General features: G+C 31.3%; 1 protein-coding gene across 8 annotated transcripts in view; it reads right to left on the bottom strand.

The window, feature by feature from the left end:
* The window catches only part of LOC107074577 (rap guanine nucleotide exchange factor 2), a 146,352-nt gene that overhangs the window by 73,160 nt on the left and 51,783 nt on the right, over positions 1 to 21,409 (bottom strand). For 2 of the 8 annotated variants that reach the window (XM_015336125.2, XM_015336128.2), the window contains exon 1: positions 10,537 to 10,955. The exons of 3 other annotated variants lie outside the window; for them this stretch is intronic. The gene's annotated coding sequence lies outside the window, so the exon portion shown is untranslated. Of the gene's footprint in view, positions 1 to 10,536; positions 10,956 to 21,409 lie in introns of those variants that run through there. 3 more of the 8 variants (XM_015336129.2, XM_015336123.2, XM_089175147.1) reach the window with 3 other exon arrangements.

The raw sequence follows: 21,409 nt of genomic DNA, 5'->3' as shown, positions 1-21,409 counted from the left end.
ATATTACTTCTTACTACGTACGCGTTTCCTCCTTCTCTTTAATTTGTCCTCATTTACGTCTTCTTGAATAACTTCATATACCGGGTGTCTGATTCGACTCGATCTTATAAAATGTATTTCGTAAACACGATGAGAAAATGTTTTTTTTTCCTACGATTTAGAATATAATATTCAAAAGAAAAAAAAAGATAAACTGATTTATCCTCTAACGTAAACCATCTTTTCTTCATAGACTATTTCTATATATTATAATAGATTTATTTAATAACTATTAAATGTGTTTGTACCGTATAATGAGGGAAAAGAATTTATTAAATAAAAGATTACATGTGTTTATTTACACCCACACGACCACATCGATCCCACCACCTTTCGTTCTTCTCACGAGAAGATACAAAAGGATCAACGAAACAAGACGAAAATGGCTAAAGGGGGGAAAAAAAGATAAAAAACCAGATGTACATTTTTATATATGTTCATCCCTTTTAGAAGCACTCTATCACGTATCGACAAATCTTAATATTTATGTTACGCATTTCGTGTTTTCGACGAATTGGAGGAGGACAGTGTTACATCTTCATAATATTCTTCCTCGTTGTGTTGTTGTCATCGTCATCATCATCGTCGTCATAGTTCCTCCCTCGAGAATTCATGAGTTGCCGTAGTCACGAACAAATATTTACAAAGAGAAAGAGAGAGAGAGAGAGAGAGAGAGAGCATCAACGACGAATCGATGCCGGTGTTAGTATCCGCCTTCATGCTCCAACGCAAATCCTCCCTTGTTGGGGCACTGACCGCGAGAGGAACGAGCCAGCAAACGAGTGAACGAATGAGTGAGTGAACGAGCGTGTAACTGAGCAAACGAGAGTGAGAGAGAGAGAGAGAGAGAGACGAAGGATAAAAAAAAAATAGGTGCTGCAAAAATCGATGATACAAACCGTTTAACGCTGCATCGAGCAAACTCTCACAAAGTAGGCTTGATAATATCGATGACTACTATAACCCCCTCTCCTCATATCATTGCAATCGAACCGAATGCGGGAAAACGTCTTTTTTTGTGTTTTTTCTGTAAATCGTTCCTATAACTTTATCAATGAAATACAAGCAAGCAAGCAAGCATACAAATAAACAAGCAAGCAAGTAAGCGTTGAAAGCTCGATTATCTCGATCGAATCGTACTCGGCTCGTTAAATCAAACTTTCCTATTGTCGAAAGTGATCCTTTTTATACGCTTTCCCTTTGTGAACAACGTTAAATGATTCGATTCTATTTCTTTCTTTCTCTTTTTCAGTTCACATATTTTTCCAATGAGTAGAAATACGTATATTATTACGGAATTCAATGAATCCTATATAAATACGTAAACGTTGATAAAGTTCGCTAAGTAATTAACGTTACACGTGAAATTACGTTTATTTCTGTATTATGTAGATTGTGTGATTCTCGGTTATTTGGAAAGTATTCAATGAATGTATTTAAATGCCTGTACAAAAAAAAAAAAAAAATTAAATGTCTGTTACGAGAGAAGAAACTACGAATAGAGTTTTAAAACGCGCTTCAGTAGTAATTTAAGAACAATGAACAGGGTCGAGTATGCTTTATTTAGGCCACGCCGCTAATGTGACGTCAGAAAAGGTAAAATGTGAGATTTCTATTTCGAGAATTATCGTGTCGCGAAATTGATATACTATATTCAAAATCTTTTTATTTATTCGTTAAGAAATCTATCTATAAAAAAAAAAAGAAAAGAAACGAAGATTATTTTACGTTATCTGAAAAATGATCGAAGATCGAGTATGCGATTAATTTAAAAATTATCGTCCGATGGTTTACTCAATAAATTCGCTAGTAAAACGTACCAGGGATGATGTTATTGTAGAAAGGTAAATATACCTATCCATATACGCGTAAAGTATACCCTACGTGAAAAATTTACAACTCGGCATTTTTACTTAAACCAACGGGAGATACGCAAATGTTCTTAGAGAGAGATAGAGAGAAAGGTTCTATCAGTTAAACAGGAAAGCGATTAAACTTTCCACTGCGGAAAACCTGCCTACTAATTGAAAAATTGAGTTAGGTATTCATAGAATCGTACGGTTTTATGTACACGAAAGAAAAAGGGGTAACTAAAAACACTATCAACCGGTCAATCCATTTATTGCAAATTGCGATTGTGAAATGTAAAAAATTATGCGAATATATTAAACGCGTAAATTATTTTTATTCTCATTCTTCATTTTTTATTATATATATATATATATATATATATATATATATATATATATATATATATATATATTATATTATAATTCATCCAACCAAAAGGTAACTTTATGAGTTTGAAAGTTAAAAATAAAAAAAAACAAAACAAAAAAATAAATGTCACCCATATTTTCGTTAAAATACAATGCGACTAACGGCGGAAAACGGGGGGGGGGGAGGAAAGGTTCACGACAATTTATATATACGGAAAATCCACGATAGTTGAACAATTGTAGGTTGAAAAATAAACGCGTAAATACCGCGAGAAAAAGAAAATAAAATAAAAATCGTCAATCTTTTTTTTTTTTATAGCTTCGACCTGAACCGAATCGAACCGAACAATACGCGAACGGCGTACCTTCACGCTATTACCTTCGAAAAACGGAATTGAGAAAAAAAAAAGCCGAGGCGTACCGGATGCATCGGGAAAAAAGCAAATAAAAAAAAATACGTCGAGATAAACATGCAAATCGAGATCCGATATTGTTCATTCCTATATATATTTTTCTCCCATAGTTTCCTACGATTTATAAAAGATGACACATAAAGCTTCATATGTCGTATATTATTCTTTTGAAATCCTACAAAGAAATCTGACTATTTTTGTTTTCTATTTTTATTTTTTTTATTTTTTTTATGGAAAAATAATAAACGTAAAAAAATATTCTTGAAATAACATCAATTCTTTTTATTTATTTATTTCTATAATCACAAAATATCAAATATTCATTTATATTACTAGTCCAATGATTGTATCATAAATTATAATACATGCTGCGTATGTGTGTAAATGATTGCATACTTGTTTAAAAAAAAAAAAAAAAACATCCTTAGTTTTTCGTAATAAAGAATGCAACGTTTCACAATAGAGGGATAGAATTAGGATATACACATGGTATGTGAAATAGAACGCCAGTCGTTTTAGAAAGAAAGAGAAAGAAAAAAAAAAGAAAACAGAAAAAAAAATGTAGAAATATAGAGAATAAGCACACAGGATGCATCTGGCTTGTATATAGGAAACGCCGAAGGCTTCGAAAGAGAAAAGCAGGGAGGAGATAGTAATGCCTTAAGCTTACTAGAAATACTTTCAAGAATATAGGACACGTGTTCGTCCTTCGACAGGAAACGAGAATTTCTTCTCTCTCTCTCTCTCTCTCTCTCTCTCTCTCTCTCTCTCTCTCTCTCTCTCTCTCTCCCTTTAGCTGTTTCCACGACAATTAATTGCTGCGTTCGGATATATGTTATAATACACTTGGTGGTGTTACTACACTACTAATACAAATACTAATACTACTACTACTACTACTCTGCTACTCTTATTATTAGTGTTTCTAAATACTACTTTCTCGTAGGAAGGATTCAATGACTAACTGTAGACACGTGTACGACCCTTTTTAAAAGATATGAGGCGTCTGTTTTCCTTCTACGTAATCGTTCAGATAAGATTTTCGAAGTAAATCGTAACGAATTCAATCCAATCAGTGAATTCAATCCGACCTTAGAAGAAAGCCAATTCTCAGCACGATAGAAAAGAAATCCTAAGACGAATAGCTGAGAGAGCCAAAGAAAGAAACCATTCCAGAGACAGTTAGACGGGGTGTGAAGTAAAAGAGGAAAAAAAGAAAAAAAGGAAAGGATTGAAGTGGAAGCCTATAAACACCGAGAAAAGAAGAAAAGAATTTAACGCTCCCCGTGAATTTCTTTCTCAGCCAAGCGAATTTGGCGAGACACTAACTCCTTGAAAAATAAACACGAACTGGCCAAGAATTCTTTTTTTTCTTCTACTTCATCTTCTTTTTCTTCTTCTTCTTCTTCTTCTTCTTCTTCTTCTTCGTTCGCAATTCGTTTCCAACGTTTCTGATAACTTTCTTTCTTTCCTTCTTTCCTTCTATGTATTTTTTATTATTATCAAGGACGCGTTCAATGATTCCATACATTTTTTATATTACATGTGGAATAAAATCTCGCGTTTTTTCTTTTTTATTTGGGAAAGGAAAAAAAAAGTGAAACGAAAAGGTGGTGGTGAAACGTAGGTGAGCCATTGAACGTGGGTATCTGACGGAACGCGTCATTAAATTTTCATACGCCCTGATGGTCCGAGACGAAATCGATAATACAGATCGACCCCCTCTAAGTATCTAATTTCAAAATTATAAAAATTGCAATGCGAGAATTATATAATAAATATTAATATTTCTTTTTTTTCAGAAGTAATTTCGTTTATTTAATGGAAAATAAAAGACGATTTTTTTTTATCGCATATTCAAAATTCAAAACGTTTTAAATAATCGAATTTGATGAATTTAACTTTTCAGCAATTATCGCGTTTTTACATTCATCAGTACCTTTATATTAACCTTAACCTTTTTTCAATTGGGACAACCTTAACGTAGTTTATCTTTCGAATCAAAATTTTGAAAAATAAGTTTGATTCTGACGTTCACTTAACATATTTTTCTTCCTAAATGCTATCATAATTTTATTTTCTCGTTTACATTGCATTATCTTTGTAGAAAGAAAAAAATAACATTTTCCGAAAATACTGACTTTGATTAATTAACTCTAATGCAATGCTAAAAAAAAATTTCTTCTTTCGAACTACTTAATTAATCGAATTACAAGAAAGTTGTAAATCATATCTGAAGTATCTATTACTAGAATATAATAATATTTTAAGATTTGAAGTATAATTATGTATACTAACGAAATTACTTTTAATTATAAATATTCGTAGGAAACGACTAATTATTAAATAATACACATGCAATATAACAAATGTAAAAGAACTTCATGGTTGAGGTTAGCATGAACAAAGTATTACTACAAAAAAAAAAAAACTTTTAATTATTGACGGAAGTATAATAAAAAGTTTGTTTATTATTGCGCATGTTTTATTACATGTCGAATGATTTTCTAAAAGAAACTTATCTTACGAAAGCGGAAACATTATGATGATGATGATGATGATGATGCGCCTACATGATTTATATATTATATTTAACTTTCTGTTCAAAAAGACGGAGATGTATACTAATTGTAAACCATTTTTTACGTTCCAGTTTCATAAAAAAAAACTTGACGACAATAAGAGACTTTCTCGGTACCGTTCAGCGAAACAAACTAGTAAGTGCATTAAACATAATTATACTTGGCTAATCCTCCTCGAAACAATAATTAATTACTTTACGTGCACGGTGACGTGCCGGTAACGTTCGTTCTACTCTCCTCGTGTCTTAACTTATATACTATCTTAATACAATAAGACTAATCTTTTTATTGTTCGAATATTATATTATGAATAATAAAATAAAAACAATCAAATAAAAATGGAGGTAAAAAATAAGATAGTAAAGATACGAGAGCTAGTTAAATATTATATTTTTTTTACTTGATATTGCAAACAAATAGAAACACACATACATATACAGAAGTATCAATAATTGGATTAAAAGAAAAATTTTAATTCTAAAGAATTCGAATGATATCGAATAAATGTAATAAAAAATATCGATCAACTAAATTACATTGTTTCCTTGTTTATAATCAGTAGCAATATTATCGATAAAATATTATTCATCCGTTTCTAATAATAAAAGCGTGGATTAAAACGGATTGAAATATTTTTTAATAAAAATAAAACAGAAAAAAAGCTCTGTTACTTCGTAAAAAATTGTCCATAAATTTATTTCCTTTTTTCTACTTTCCCTTACTTCCCGTTTTTACGATTATCGGAAATGGTTTTTTAAAATTCAATATTACATCGTATGATTTAACATTTTATCTCACTATACTAAATTTAGTATCTTCGCGTGTACATTTTTACAAGACTTTTTTTTCAAACGTTCATCACGTAAATAAGACATTCCAATGAAGATATAAGAAAAAAAAGGAAAAAAGATGAATAACCCGTCTTGTGTCCTTTCAAAAGCTATGGCAACGATGGCGACTGACTGAAAGGTGAATAAAGTATTTCATTTATAAAACACTGAAGAAAGAAAGTTCAGAAGATAGCGTGAGAGAGAAATTAAAAGAAAAAGGTAGACGGCCTTTTCTTTTTAGATACAAGAAGAAAGACGAGTCTTTTTCTCGAACGTACTTTTACCAAAGGAAGCTTAGAAAAGTAAGTCGCGAATTTTTTTTTCGTATAACACCGCATGCGGAACAAGGACGAATACGTTGTTTATGCATGACCGCATTGCAGCGTCTGCAAATGATATACACAACTTAGAAAATATTTATTTTATGTAATCCATAAACAAACCGATACTGATTGAACATTTTGATGTAATCTTTATGTTTGTAATTTGTAATAAAAATTTCCATTTTCAATCTGCATTGATTATTTTTTCTGAAAAATAAACAAATAAAAATACAAAACAAAAATAAATATATCAAATGTTTTATATAAAATAATTCTAATGTAAATTCAATAAGTATAAAATTTAATAAATATATTATTATTATATTATACATTATTTTTTATTATATATTATATTATTATTATTATAAATTAATATTAATTATAAATATAATTATATATATAGAATATTATATAATATATAAATAATAGTATATTAATAATGGTAATGGTGTATTTTATATTTATATTTTAATTATATATTTTAAATTATTGGAATGTATTATTAATTAATTAATATTTATATATAATTTATATATATTTTATATTTTATATATTACCAATATAATGGTAAATATATAAATATATTTATAAATTATGCATATATTATTATTTAAATAAACATTTTTAAAATTTCTTTTTCCGATGCTATTATTTTTTATATTAGGAAATCAATAAAATAAAAAGGAAAACAAAATGGATATCATGAATTTTTCTTATTTCATGCAAACACACACAGGGAGAAATATTCAAAAGATTTTCATAGTTAGATAGAGATAACTGTGAAAATATATATATATATATATACATGACATATGAAGAGAGAGAGAGAGAGAGAGAGAGAGAGAGAGAGAGAGAGAGAGAGAGAGAGAGAGAGAGAGGTTACTTTGAATGCGCCAAAATTCCGGTCTGTCTACAAAGTCGAAGAAGGGAGGGAGATGAAAAAAGATCTTCACATAACTGGGTCATGGATCATGTTCTCGAAAGAGTGCAAGTGCACTCTTCCACGCCTGAGGAAAATAGACTCGATCTTCTGCTTCCTTTCTTTACTGAAGTTTTCTTTTATTTTGATCAATGATTAGGGAAGAAGAAGAAGGCCGATAAACCAGAAATAAGACGAAAAAAATAAATAAATAAAAAAAAAAGAAGAAACGAATCAATATTTTCTTTGTTTTTATCTTTTTTTTTTTTGGTATTTTTTGAACCCATCCCCCCTACTTCCCAATGCTTTTCCTGTTTCCTTCGGCCATCGTTCCATGAAGTTTTGAAATAAAATTTGCGATAATTGAACATCCGTTTAATTATTACTCTATCGCTGAGATAATTATTTCGTCCATTGGCATCTTTTCCCCCGTTCTTGTATTATTTTCTCTCTTTTATTATTTTTTTTTTTTTCGTTGTTGTTGATTATACAACTATTTTCTTGGAAAAGGAACTTGTGTATCGCAACGTCCTTGCAGTCGGACGCATCAAATACGAGGACACATTTGTGAATGAGATTCCAAGGATTTATCGTCACGTCCTTCCACTTCCGGTCATTCATTGAATAATCGATTCGATGTCAGACGGAAAGAGGATACAACCCTTTTTTAGGATTTCAAAAATAACGTGATTGACTGAGACAAGTGGAGATAAGAAGAAGACGAGATCTTGATTGAATATTAAGTTTTTTTTCTTTTTTTCAATAAAGTTGAATAATAACGATAAATGATGATGGGTGATGATGGGTGTCATTCTTAACAGAAATGAAAAAGATTCTTGAGAAAATTCTTAAAAAATAAATACAATACTTAGGTATAATAATTTTATAGAAAATTATTATAATTATAATTTATAATTTATAAATTATATATTTATATATATTATATTATAATTTTTTTTTTAATAATATTATAATTTAATTATATTTATATACATATATTAAATATTATTATATTTATTTATAATATAATATAATCTAATTAATAATTAATAATAATTTATAAAATATAAATTATAATATATAATAAGTACTTAATAATAAAATTATTAATAAAAATTATATAAAAAAAATTTATAAGAATTGAGCATTTTTCAACGAGTTTCAAAATAACTCGTTAGTTTTTATTTTTCTTTTTTCTTTGGAACGTTTCCAGATACTAACATAAATATATATTAACAGTTTTACTATTTTATTTTTTATATATTTATTTATAACTCGATAAATTTATCCGATTTATTTTTTTCTTAGAATGTTTTACGTGAACGATATTTTACTTTTATTGCAAAAAGGGTGTAGAAATTGTGCGATGGACACTGATAACTCGCACATAATTATAAAATCATACTTGTTTATTTTTGCATAAATATTTTTCATACTTGTGATGAAATTAAATATATAAATATTTAATTCGTAAAAATATTCTATCATTTAAAATTGTCATAAATGTTAGCTACTTTCAAAGGAACAGGAGTTCCTTTTTATTGAATTAAATCGGTAAAAATAATTTATTAAATTATAATCGTAAATTATTTTACGATCCATTCTGTTCTATTACTTAATATAAAAAAAAAAAATTAACGAAAACGAAAAAGTAAACTGATAGTAAAATAACAAGAAAAAAAAATATTATCACATGTGAAATTGAATCATTTTAAAACCAAAACAAAACAACGAGCTCTTAGGCTACGATCTAATTGTAGAGTAAAAAACCAAAAAAAAAAAAACAAAAAAAAACAAAAAGTAACTAGGAGAAAAAAAAAGAAAACTAACGATGGCCTCGTTCGAAGTCTAAACACTAAAGTGGCTAATCTTACTCGACAGTGTCTAGACGCTTTATCTAAATAAATAAAAGCATACGTTTTAACTATTTTTATCTATCTCTCAGAAGGTCTCGAAAGATTATTGTTTATATTAGATTTTATTTACAAGAGGGAGAAAAAAGAAAGAAAGAGAGAGAAAGACTAAAGAAAAAAAGAAAGAAAGAAAAGATATACATATATATATCCACGTGTGCTGGTTAGTAGTAATCAGCTCGAAATATTATTTTTTTGTTCTTTCTTTCTTTTTTAGTGTCTATCTACAAATTATTCGACACGCGTAATTATCACGAGGCGAGTCGATCGAAGCGAGAAGCAAGGTTAATTAGAATAGTTGTTATATTACACCGTCTATCCTATATATATATATACCTACATGTACATACAAACTTTCCACTTATACAAGCATCATGCACACCTTAAAAGTTTTCAAACTACGTATGAAGAATCTTGTGACAAAGAATCGAGCAAAGTATATACAATGTACGTTTTCATCATCACTGTTTTATTCTCTCATTCCGTTATTTGTTTTTCTACTCGTTCATTTAGTCACCCAAGTGGTAGTTTTACCCAAGTAGATTCGTAATGAAGAAAAACTTATCTGATTAACCATCTTTCCTGTCTTTATGATCATTTATTATTCTCTCCATCTTTCTTCTTTTTCTCACAACTATTAAGTTCGCGGAAGTAGAAGAAGAAAAAGATTAAAAAAAAAAAAAGGATTATAGAAAGCGACAGAAAATAAATAAACTTATACATAGTATAGGGAAAGAGAAAAAAAATAAAACAGGTAAAAGAAAAATAAATTATAATAAAAATAAAAATAAAAATATAAATAAAAAGATCGTTCACACTCAACGAGGTCCATGCCTGAGATTCTCGCTTCTGTGCTCGATCATTGTATTAACGAATGAGCACACGCGCCATAAATATAAGTATGTTATTTACTATATTATAAAAGTCGATAGATTTTTAACCGGTTATGTTGACAGTAGACCTAGTCGGTAGAAATAAATAAAAAAATAATTAAAAAACAAAATGAATTTAATAAAAAAGGAACAAATAAATAATTCGTATGTTCTACATTAGTAACATAAATAAAAGAAAAAAAAAGAAAACAAAATGGGGAATGTTGTGAACTAGAAAGAGACAGAACGGGGTGCGTTCGTCTTTCAACCACCGATCAAACAAGTGGATTCCTCTCCCCCATTTGTAGTTCGCACGAATCCAATAGGAAACGAGAATCGAAGTAGATCGATCTTTCGGTTATTTCTTTTTTTTTTCGTTACTATTTTTTTTTTTTTTTTTTAATGAATTATAATCTGCATAAAAACCTTATCCCTCGTTGACTGCACCAGTAGTTATTTTTATCCACTCGTTAGATGAACCTCCTTTCATTAGTTAAAATATCAAAATAAATTAATTAATTAATAATCACAGGTGTATCGTTGCGACACGGTCATTGACGAACTAAATTAAAAAACATAAAAATAATAATTATTTCTTTTATAATTAAAACACTTTCAATGCACTTTACACACGACTTAAATCTTGTTGATATTTTTAACACAATAAAACATGGATAAACAAAAAAGGTTGAGGGATTTATTCAAAGTTCTTTTTAAATATATGAAACACAATCTACCCTTAAATCCCAGAAATACAAGCTACCGTTCATTCAACGTAAGATTAAACGAGACAAATTTGTCGAGAACGGTAGGTTGCTCCGTAAAAATCGAGACACGCGGTACCGAATCCCAAACTATACTGACCACTCCCGCGCTGTCGCTCGCGTGTGCACCGAGCGCCGATCGTAGCGCCATCGTGGGATTGAACTTTGAACTAACTGCTCATCCCGAGTCTGCTCGATCGCTCACTCGCTGGTTTGTTTTCTTCCCCCACCAATCGTCACGTGTCTAATCCCTACTCCGTAAAAGCGCGCACTTTTAAAACGTCTTTCTACGTTCCCATTTTCCTTTTCTTTTCTTTTCTTTTGTCGATTTCTCTATTGAAAATGAAGTAACCAACGAATACAAATAATGATAATAATAACATCAATAATAACAATAATAATAAAAGAATATAATTAATGTAAATACGAACGGCATTCAAGATTCTTCTAGCACCTTTTACCGTTTCCATGTTCTCTTTCGAGTGTGCGACTCGAGCACCCTTTCACGCGCTACTAGAATCGCGAACGCGAGGCAATTAAAAGAGCGATTAAGCGGATGCTGGCGTAACGAAGGAGGGTCACTCCCAAGGTCGCTGCACCGTAATACTGTAAATTTCCTTCAGACGCGTATATTGTTTTAAATTGATTCCCTTCAGAGGAAGCGATACTCAACGGGGAATGGCTTCCTTTTTTTCTACCTACGCATAAAGTTATGAGAAATTATGAGGATGGGAGTAATATAGTCTAAAGTTTCGCGTTTCAACGTATACATTTATTATATGTAAACATTCCTTTTGAGTATTATTCGAATTTATAGGAGTACTAGGTATTACGAAAAATATAGTTTCATTCTTTAGAACTTTGATTATAATAACGAAAAAAAGTTTACTAATTAAATCCCATACTCTGGAATCTATTAAATCAGTGAACAAACAATCCGAGAGTTCTATGAACAGATCATTACTTTTCTACTTCATGAGGTAGAATTTTCAATCGTAAAACATTTTTACAGAAAAAAATGCTAACGAGACGAAAGGAACGTTTCCTGCTTTTGTCCTTATAACGGACGGAGAATCGAGATTAAACGAAATATCACTGTTATCGTTATTAAAAATTTTGTTATTATTTCTATTACTATGATTTTATATTAATTATATTTTATATTTTTTTATATTATTATTAATATATATAAATTAATATATATAATATTTATATTAATTGTTATTGTTATTATTATTATTGTTCTAATTATTATTACAATTATAATGATTATTAATTATAATGAGAGAATGAGATAACAAGACATATTTGATTGCCGTAATTGCGATGAATGAAAGGAGGAGGAGGAGAAGAAGGAGGAAGATCATCCTCGTGAGTAGCGACAGTTGATTCGAGTAGGCATTAGGCTTGCATCCAGTTAAACTCGTGACAACCCAACGACGTAACGTGTTCTTGTAATCAGCACATACATGCTTAAGTAGATACACACAAACATACATACACACATGTATAAATATATACACGATGCTTATTAGAGGTAGAAACTATGACGATTAATTATCGAATCGAAATTAGTAGAATGGGAGGAAGTTGGTATCATCATTTGATATACGCCCCTCTAAACTTCGCCTTAAATCTTGACGTCATAAATAAATGTTTTATATTCTAACTAAAATCATCGGAAACTTTCATTGATAACCAATGTTAACCTTTTGCAGAAAAGGCACGTGCATTGGTATTTTGTACCAGGCACGAACTCGATAGACTTTAACGAAGACCATTTTTAGTTATTTAATAAATAACGATCAAAATATTTGCGTTGACCACAAATTACGTTATCTACCTCACGAAGCTTTTTTCTCCAACAATAATTAATGAAAATTTATTTTAAATTACATAACTTTCTCATCCACAACACCTACCACGAACGTGACGATATCGTGTATATATATATATATATATGTGTGTGTGTGTGTGTGTGAAAACAAAGTAAAAAAAATATTTCGGAAAAGGAAAGAAAGAAAGATCGTAGAAAATATAATTAATTGTAAGTGTTATTGATCTAATTAATAAAAAAGTGACTCAATTAGTGGAGCGTGCGATATTATCCGGACGATAGGATACTTCCGGTTCCGTTCTCCTCACCTTCCGCGCGCGCAGACCAATCGAGCGGAGTCAAGTCGCTTGGAAGCGTTAATCTTGCCTCTAGGCAAAGGGTTCCGTCCTTTTCCACCAGCATTTCCATCTCCTCCTCCCCTTCCACCTCCTCCCCTTCTTTCTCTTTCTACCCCTCTTTTACCACCGTCTCTAGCAACCACGAAATTGATCCTGACCACGCGTATCGACGTACGACGGCGAGTCATGCGTGAAACAGCTAAAAAAAGGGACAACCGATGTTCGAACATACCTAATACACCTACTTCTTTATGTATGAGCACACCATTAACGAAATAACTCCGGTAATATATAGTAATTTGGCAATAAATTTGTAACTCGATCTGAGTTATCGATTATTTAGAAAATCTTATTTTTAATAAAAGAAATTACGTATAGTATCTTTTTGATCATAAAATTTATCTCTCTCTCTCTCTCTCTCTTATTTTATTTCTGGATTTAACTTGTCAATTTCTCGGTTGATAAATTCGAATTTCGTTCGATCGATAAAATCTACAGAGTGTCCTGTAACTAATGGTTCTACAAACGTGAATAAAGTGATTCTACATGAAAAAAAACTACGTAGAATCATGTTCATATAAAAAGTTGTTTATTTTTGAGATAAACAGATTGAAAAATTATACACGTGCCCTTGATCTCGTTGCAACTCGACGAACGGATTTTATTATTTTTCTCTCAGATATTTCATTGTGAGCATTTTTCTTTCTTTCTTAATATATTTATTTACAAACATTGTTAGAATATCTCTTTTGCTTGTTAAACAAGATTTTTAATTTCCAGGATTGCAAGCTTAGTGCACAAGTGCACAAGTACTCAACAAATTTTTCAACCTATTTTTTTCGTATACAAAGCTTCATATGTATCAATTATAATCTACATTTTTAATTTATTGTTAGCTTTTCATATAGAAACTACCCCTTGTGCACGCTTAGTACCACAAGTTACAGGACACTTGTATATAAAGTTTTTGTATGTAAACTTGTATGTACATCAACTATAATATACAATCATATAGAATCTTCATGGATCGTTCCGTTATACCTCGAGTATGTACTTCTATATCTTTACATATGTACATAACGGCGAATATATAAATAACAATTTCCAAAGTACGTATTTATACATATACATACATCATATTACTTACATACTTAGGTGCATAACGGCGAATATATAAATAATAATTTTCAAAAGAAAAAAAAATGATCTCACACATTTCCTGAAGTAATTCGGGTTAAGAATTTAATAAAACGAAATAAGGCTTGACTTTCCTTGTAAAATTTAAATTAAGAATTCGAAAATAAAAGACTGAAGTATGGCAAATAACCTGCAAGATGATAATGGCCAGTAAGGCCATCACGTACTTAAATACATAACGCACATTTTTTTTTCTTCTTTTTCCTCTCGTAATGTCCACATGCAAGAAGGTGAACCAATCGAAGAAGCAGGTGCCAAAGACCGAGGATGTTTTCGATGGGTATATTGTATACATGTTATTCAAGATTGAAACGATCAAATGTCACCAGTATATAGAAATATGAGAAGAATATTTTATAAATATATAACTCATAAATGTTTTGTAAAAGAAAAATTATAAGAAAAATATGACACCTAAGTGCATCAACACGAGTTCGTTTTATTTCCTGGTATTTTTGATGATACATTTCATCAACGACATTTCTTTTTTACGTCCGTTCTAGCACATATGTCGCATAAATCCCTCCTATTCCGAACTTTAAGTACGAGCTATTTGAAATTTTCGCTATTTTATACGTGGGACGTATGCGACCCATGCGGCATACACAAAATGTCACCAAAAATCAATCTGCTACGGAACCTGTGTTACGTGAAATGTTGAAAATTTGTCTGAATGTAGGTCTCAGCTGGTTGACTCATTAAATTCCGACAGATGCTCGTACTAATGGTTACGAGCACAGATTATGATCTGTTTGTGTATATTTACTAGACAATTAATAAAATCAAAAATTCATTAGACATGATTTCTTATTTGAATATAATTTAATTTTTAGAAAATTGTAAAATTTGTATTTAAATAAATGTCAAAGGAGATAATTATAATTCAATAAAATATAACGCTATTGTGTTCTTAGTATCATGTTTTGCTTAAAAATTTTTTATAAAGCGTTAACGCATCCATATGTGCATAGAATTTTTGGCCTATTTTTACTGGATAGAACATATTGATAAAATTTAATCGTTTAAACCTGAAATGTCCTGCACATATGAATACATTTACATTTGCGTATGTATCTTTTATGTAAAACATTAACCTTGGCACGTGTTCTCTCCCATGTTCTGATTAATATCAATTAACATCAATCGACTCACGTAACATCCGATAATCTATCTTATTTCAGTACCGAATTCAACAAAGTTTCAGTTTCATGCAAATAATGATGCAACGCTTGTCTCATTATATTTCATGAAAGGAATATTGCGTAAACGATGAATAGATACATAAGCTTATAATTTGAATATTTTTAAATCCAAGTAAAATATGTATAACTGTCTTTTATACATGATAGAATTTTTGATGAATGAAAATCGATAATGATACGTACGAGAAATGTACAAATCCTTTTTGACGTAATTAATTTTACAAACACAACATCGAGTATTACCATAATATCTACAATATTTAAATTGTATTATACAATATTAATATAATATCAGTGAAATATTTTAAATAATTCAATTGTATTTAGCAATGAATAGCATTCAAATATCTGTGTTATATAATTAATGAAATTGTTTAATTAAACAATATCAAATATATGATAGAAATGTAAAAATATGTTATTGAAAAATGTTCGTATAATAAAGTAAAGACAAATAAAAATAGTTCTATCAAAAAACCCTTTCTCTCGATGGCAATATTTTCCAGTAGTATCTCGAGTATGATCTAACCAAAGCATGGGTCCATGGACGCTAAATACAAGCAATAGCTTCTCACCCTGGTTATGATGAGCTCTCTCACATATAACTTTCAACAACGTCAATGTGTTGGTGGTACACCACCATTCGTTTAGGATACCCGACGACACACACACACACACGGATGAAGATTGCTCGTCGTGGCTTCGTAGAGGTGCCAGATATCGACCTGCCTACTGTCTAGACTCTAGACCTTAACCAGAATATGCCAGGCAGCAGGCTATACACCGCTACGTATCTACCAACTATCGTTGTGATACCGTTACGAAACTTGCTTATTTTTGTTCATTTTATTTCTTCCTATGTGCACGCGCCGATGCACATGAACGCGGCAGTAACGTGGCGCTCTGTACGCGGGAGAAAACGACTGTTTAAAAAATAAAAGAAATTTGTTCACCTAGATATTTCGCGAATTTCTCGCTCACAATTTTTTCAAATATTTTCTTTCTTTTCTACATGAGAGTATGATGGAAAACAAATTAAAAAAAAAAAAAAAATTACGAAAAAAACTTCAACGTTCGTTTTTTTTCGTTCTTTCATCCCTAAAACGGTGGTAAGAATATATTTTTGAATATTTTTACAACAACGAAAAGAATGTTCTTCTACGAAGAAAAGAAAGAGAATTAACAAAATTTGAGTATCTAACGAAAGGATGAATTCCATTGGGAAAATTATTAACATGTCTGATATGCAATTTTAAGATGAAACTAACCGAACGGTTGGTGTACTGTTAAACGCTTCGAGACTCTCATAATTCTCTTCTACTTGATTATACTAAATACATACTTAGAATTCATATACATATACACATGCATGTGCACGTGCACGTAGTACACTTGTACATCAAATGGTAGAAACATCGTAGATATAGCAATCAACTACTGCTGCCTGTAATAATAATTTTCAAATAATTCATGTCTTTCGAAAGGTAATTCTTTGTAAAACTGCGAAATATATATAGTTTTTTTTTTTTTATACTAGGTCAAAAATTAAAAGAGAAATCTCGGTGAACGCGAAACAACATTGTTTTCGATGCCAGATTTTTTACTTTTCTATAAACTGACTTTTCTAATAGAAAAATTAGTGAATGTTGTTGAAACTGTTTGTATACTAAAGTTCTTTAAACGAATTTTACCTTGCACTTACCATATTTCATACTCAACATAATTTTTAATGATAAATATTATCCCTTAAGTCAAAAAGTAGAAAAAACGTTTTATTACGATGACTTTTTCGGTAGAAGATAATCGAACCAATTTTTATACATACATGTGTATATCTTCGTACGTATATGTATATATAGGAAAAGCAAATTTTCACGCTACTCTACGCCATGCCGTTGGGTGATTTTCCTCGAACGAGATAGCCGCAAGGAAAAAGGGATATAACGACGTATTACGACCCACAGACAATATATATCATCCCTAAGGGTATATGAACATACCCCGACGAGAGAATACGATGAGTCCTAGGGGATGCAGATGGTCCGCACGTGCCTCGACTTGGATATTGGGACTCGAAGACGTTTCGCTCGGATTTTAAACTCTTATACAACAAATCACGCGTATATGTATGGATACATGTACGAATACACACATACGTACACGTATAAATATTAACGTACTTCCAAAAATGAGATCATCTTTATTTTTCTCTATTTTCTACAAATATTTTATTCTTTAGGAAGGAAATAAGATTGCTGTATTTTTTCGAATTTAAAAATGCATAAACCTATCCTCCCCATTTCATTGAAGACAAAACGATACTTTAATAAGATTATACAAAAAGCACAGCCATTCGTACGTCTTCGATCTTTCGGTAAGGTCGTTTTTGCGAGTTCAGTCGATTAGCTTTGTTCTTCTAAAAGATTTAATCGATATAATCGCGTCTAGCCAATAAGGATTCTTAACTTTACATGTCGGTGCATCGATAAATTTCGTAGAACGCCAAAGGCATCATAACTTCCTTTCGAAGTGACCTATTGAATTTCGAATTAAGAGACTTCGAGGGGGTCTCAAGCGGTTCTTATACGCGGGAAACTCAACGCTGCGACGAGTATTCTTTTTTTACCTTTTCTTTCCCTTCTTTTTGCTTTCTCTTTCTCTCTCTTTCTCTCTCTCTCTCTCCCTCTCTCTCTCGCTCGCTTCTTTTCTTTCTTTCTTTTTTTTTTTTTTTTTTTTTTTACATAAAGCAAAAGGAAAGCGAAAGCGACATCATAAAAGGCAGCTTTGTGAAACTCGCTCCTACGAAAAGGGTCGCTGAGTTTTCTAAAGGCACTCAACCAACCACTCGATTCTGGCAGCTTCTCTAAGAAGGTGCTGCGACTCGTTCAGAGATAAGCCATAGAATTTTGCTAATAACCCGTGTCGCTTATTAAAATACATTCCTTCACCATGAACCGCTAGATTCTAACTTCTTATTGCATTTTTTCTATATTTTTCCGATATATGTTTTTATAACACTTGTAACTTATTTCATAAATTTTCAAAAAAGAAAAACCTTTTTGCAATACCCCCTTAAGAACAACCCTTTTACTTTCAAAAATGATGGTGCTGCTATCTATGAAGCTAAAAAAAACATATTTAAAGCTTTTACAGTTTTCTATTTTATCTACCGTAAAAACTTCTTTATCTACAATTAATCATAGAACGACCTTCATTACCGACCGTAGATTATTTACCGATATTTCTCTTTACTTTTTATAAATAACGCAAAACGTTAATTGCATGAAAATATCAAGGATCATACAAACATACAAGTGATACTTGTAATAAACGGTTGCATTCATTATCGTTTGCTCGTAAAAAAGCTATTTAAAAGAAATCTGTTTTACATGCAAATTAAATTTCACATTTATGACATTTATCAGGAGTACAATATTTTAACCAAAATATTTGTTAAAAGGCAGATAAAATATATATTTATACGCGTTTATTTTTTTTTTTCATGTAACCTGTTCATATAATAAAATTTTCTTATACGATGTACAATGTAAGTAGAATATTTTGTAAAAAAAAAAATAGTATTTTAAAAAAGAAACAAATAAAACATTGGTTTAATTTCTAACGTATGAAACCAGTAGACGAAGGGTAAGAATCTAATTCGAATTGTCGAAGGTTTTTCGCGATGCCCTTCGCATATAAAACCGGAATGTAAGTAATGGGAGAGAATGCCTAAAGGTGAAACCGAAACTGGAACTGCAACTGGAACTTAAAATGAAACTGGAAATGGAAGTAGTATTGGAAGTAAAACTGAGAAGCGATAAAAGGAACAAGCAAATGGAGGGTTTCTCGTTTCTTGTCTCCTTCCGATTTAAGGCGGGGGTTACTTTGGCCCGGAAATAACGCGGCAAATCGATTGGTAGAGAAACCACCACTCGTTTACTCGGTGAACGTGTGTCAGAATATGACTTGGATGACTCATTCTCGTCTAACCATGCAACATAGTTTAATACGATCGAAACCGTTCTCTCTCTCTTTCTCTCTCCCTCTATCAGATATCGCAGTATTCGATTCCTTGAGTCGTGTCGAAAGAATGAATGTGAACTTTCTGCACTGGAAGAGAACTTGCTAACTGGTACACTACAAGATCTTATTTCATTCTTAATTACGCGAAATCTACGAATACATTACGTACGTCATAACGTTCTAAAAATAATTAACTCTTCTTTACTTGACGTCACAGGTATCGTTTTTTTCCCCCTTCTTTTCATCGGTTGTTCCCTTTTTTTCTTTTCTTTTTGACGTATATCATCGCTTTTTCTAATTATGAAATTTTTGTAAGATGAAATACATTAAATGGAATTGTACGAGAAATTCGTAAGAGGTGGGATGAGATATGGAGACAAAAATTATGTAAATGGATGGTTTAAACGCAACTAAATGTAACGTTATCGCAAAATTGATGATACGCATTTGTCGGTGAGAATAATACGGGCTTTCAGTATTATTCAGTTATTACGTAAAATGACGCGAATTCGATAATTGTAAGTGCGGGATGCGATAGATAGAGTGTCGGTCGAACGAAAGGATGTAAATTATATGCCAGCGATCACAATGGAGAACGATATCGATGTTGAACTAATTGGAAAAGCTAGCGTTTCTCCCCTAGCTACTAGAATTCCCCTAGCCGTTCGTTCGTTTTATACTTTACAGTATGATGACGATCCCACGAAAGTATTATTTAATACCGATCGGTGCTTAGCGTGCCACCCAATAATTGAAACGAGTAATGAGAAAACAAGAAGAAAAAAAAACAACTAATAATAATAATATGTGTAATTAAATTATTTCGAATAAAATCTACGAGGCATATTATTTTTTATTTTCGCATTTTCTTCAAGAGAAGAAGAAAAAGAAAAAAGAAAACAATTTTCTTCGATAGAAAAAGTAGAGTTATTTTGTGGTTATGAGAACGTTACGACATCTCCCGTGGACCAACAAAACCACGACATTATTATAATCAACGTGAAGAAATATGTAAAAGTAAAAAAAATGCTAGGAATAACGGATCGAATATTCCAAAGATTACCGTTGCTGACAAAAGAAGAAAAGCATTTGCCTCTTAAAATACGTTTTGCTTTAGTTTTTTTTTTTTTTATTCTTTCTTTTTTCAGAACAAAAATAAAAGCGGAGGTGGAGGATCGATAAACCGATCAATCGATTGATCTATCTAAAGTAAATGCCGTTGGAAGAAAACTCGAAACTCGAGCTCAAACAACCAGCTCTAAGTTAGCTAGCTAGCTAGCTAGCTAACAGAACGAGATATGCACCGGTCGACAAACGCAATAAAGTCGACGGTGCAACACACAGTGCAGCAACTTTCTAGCCCGCGGCTTCTCGCGGAACACGATTCGCTTCTTCTCATGCTCCTTTAATAGACCGTGCATCTCCACGCGTGTAAGTAAAGGAGTTCGGGGGAAGGGGGGCAGTTAAGGACGACTCACATGGATACGCATAATATAAAACACCATGAATATGTGTTAACGTACATTATACACACACATATGAGGGATTAATCATATGTAATACACGTTACAAAAAGATATAAGAAAACATATTTTAATAGAGAGAGATAGATATAAAGAGATACGGATCAACAAATATTATCCATCACATTTTCCTTATTCCGTTTATTTAACAAAAATATATTCGAAAAATTTCATATAAAAATAATGATTATCATTGGAGTTTAAGAGATGAACAATCAGTAGGAGTAGTTAAGAAGATGACGATGGCGGGAGCCTTTGAACGCAGGAAACGTGTGGGAATTTCAAATGGATATTCCGTGAAGGGCCCTCCCTCCTCTACCGTCCCCCACCCACCCTCTTATTTTCTGAAAGTGGAACGAGTCGCATCCACGCGATTCGGACTTGACACACATTTCGTAAACGAAGAAGAGGACTT

Source organism: Polistes dominula, unplaced genomic scaffold (assembly GCF_049000335.1).
Source record: "Polistes dominula isolate Pdom_NZ unplaced genomic scaffold, Pdom_raw_medaka contig_82, whole genome shotgun sequence".
Lineage (NCBI taxonomy): Eukaryota > Metazoa > Arthropoda > Insecta > Hymenoptera > Vespidae > Polistes > Polistes dominula.
The sequence above is the reverse complement of the archived record's forward strand: the minus strand, read 5'-3'. Positions and strand labels throughout refer to the sequence as shown.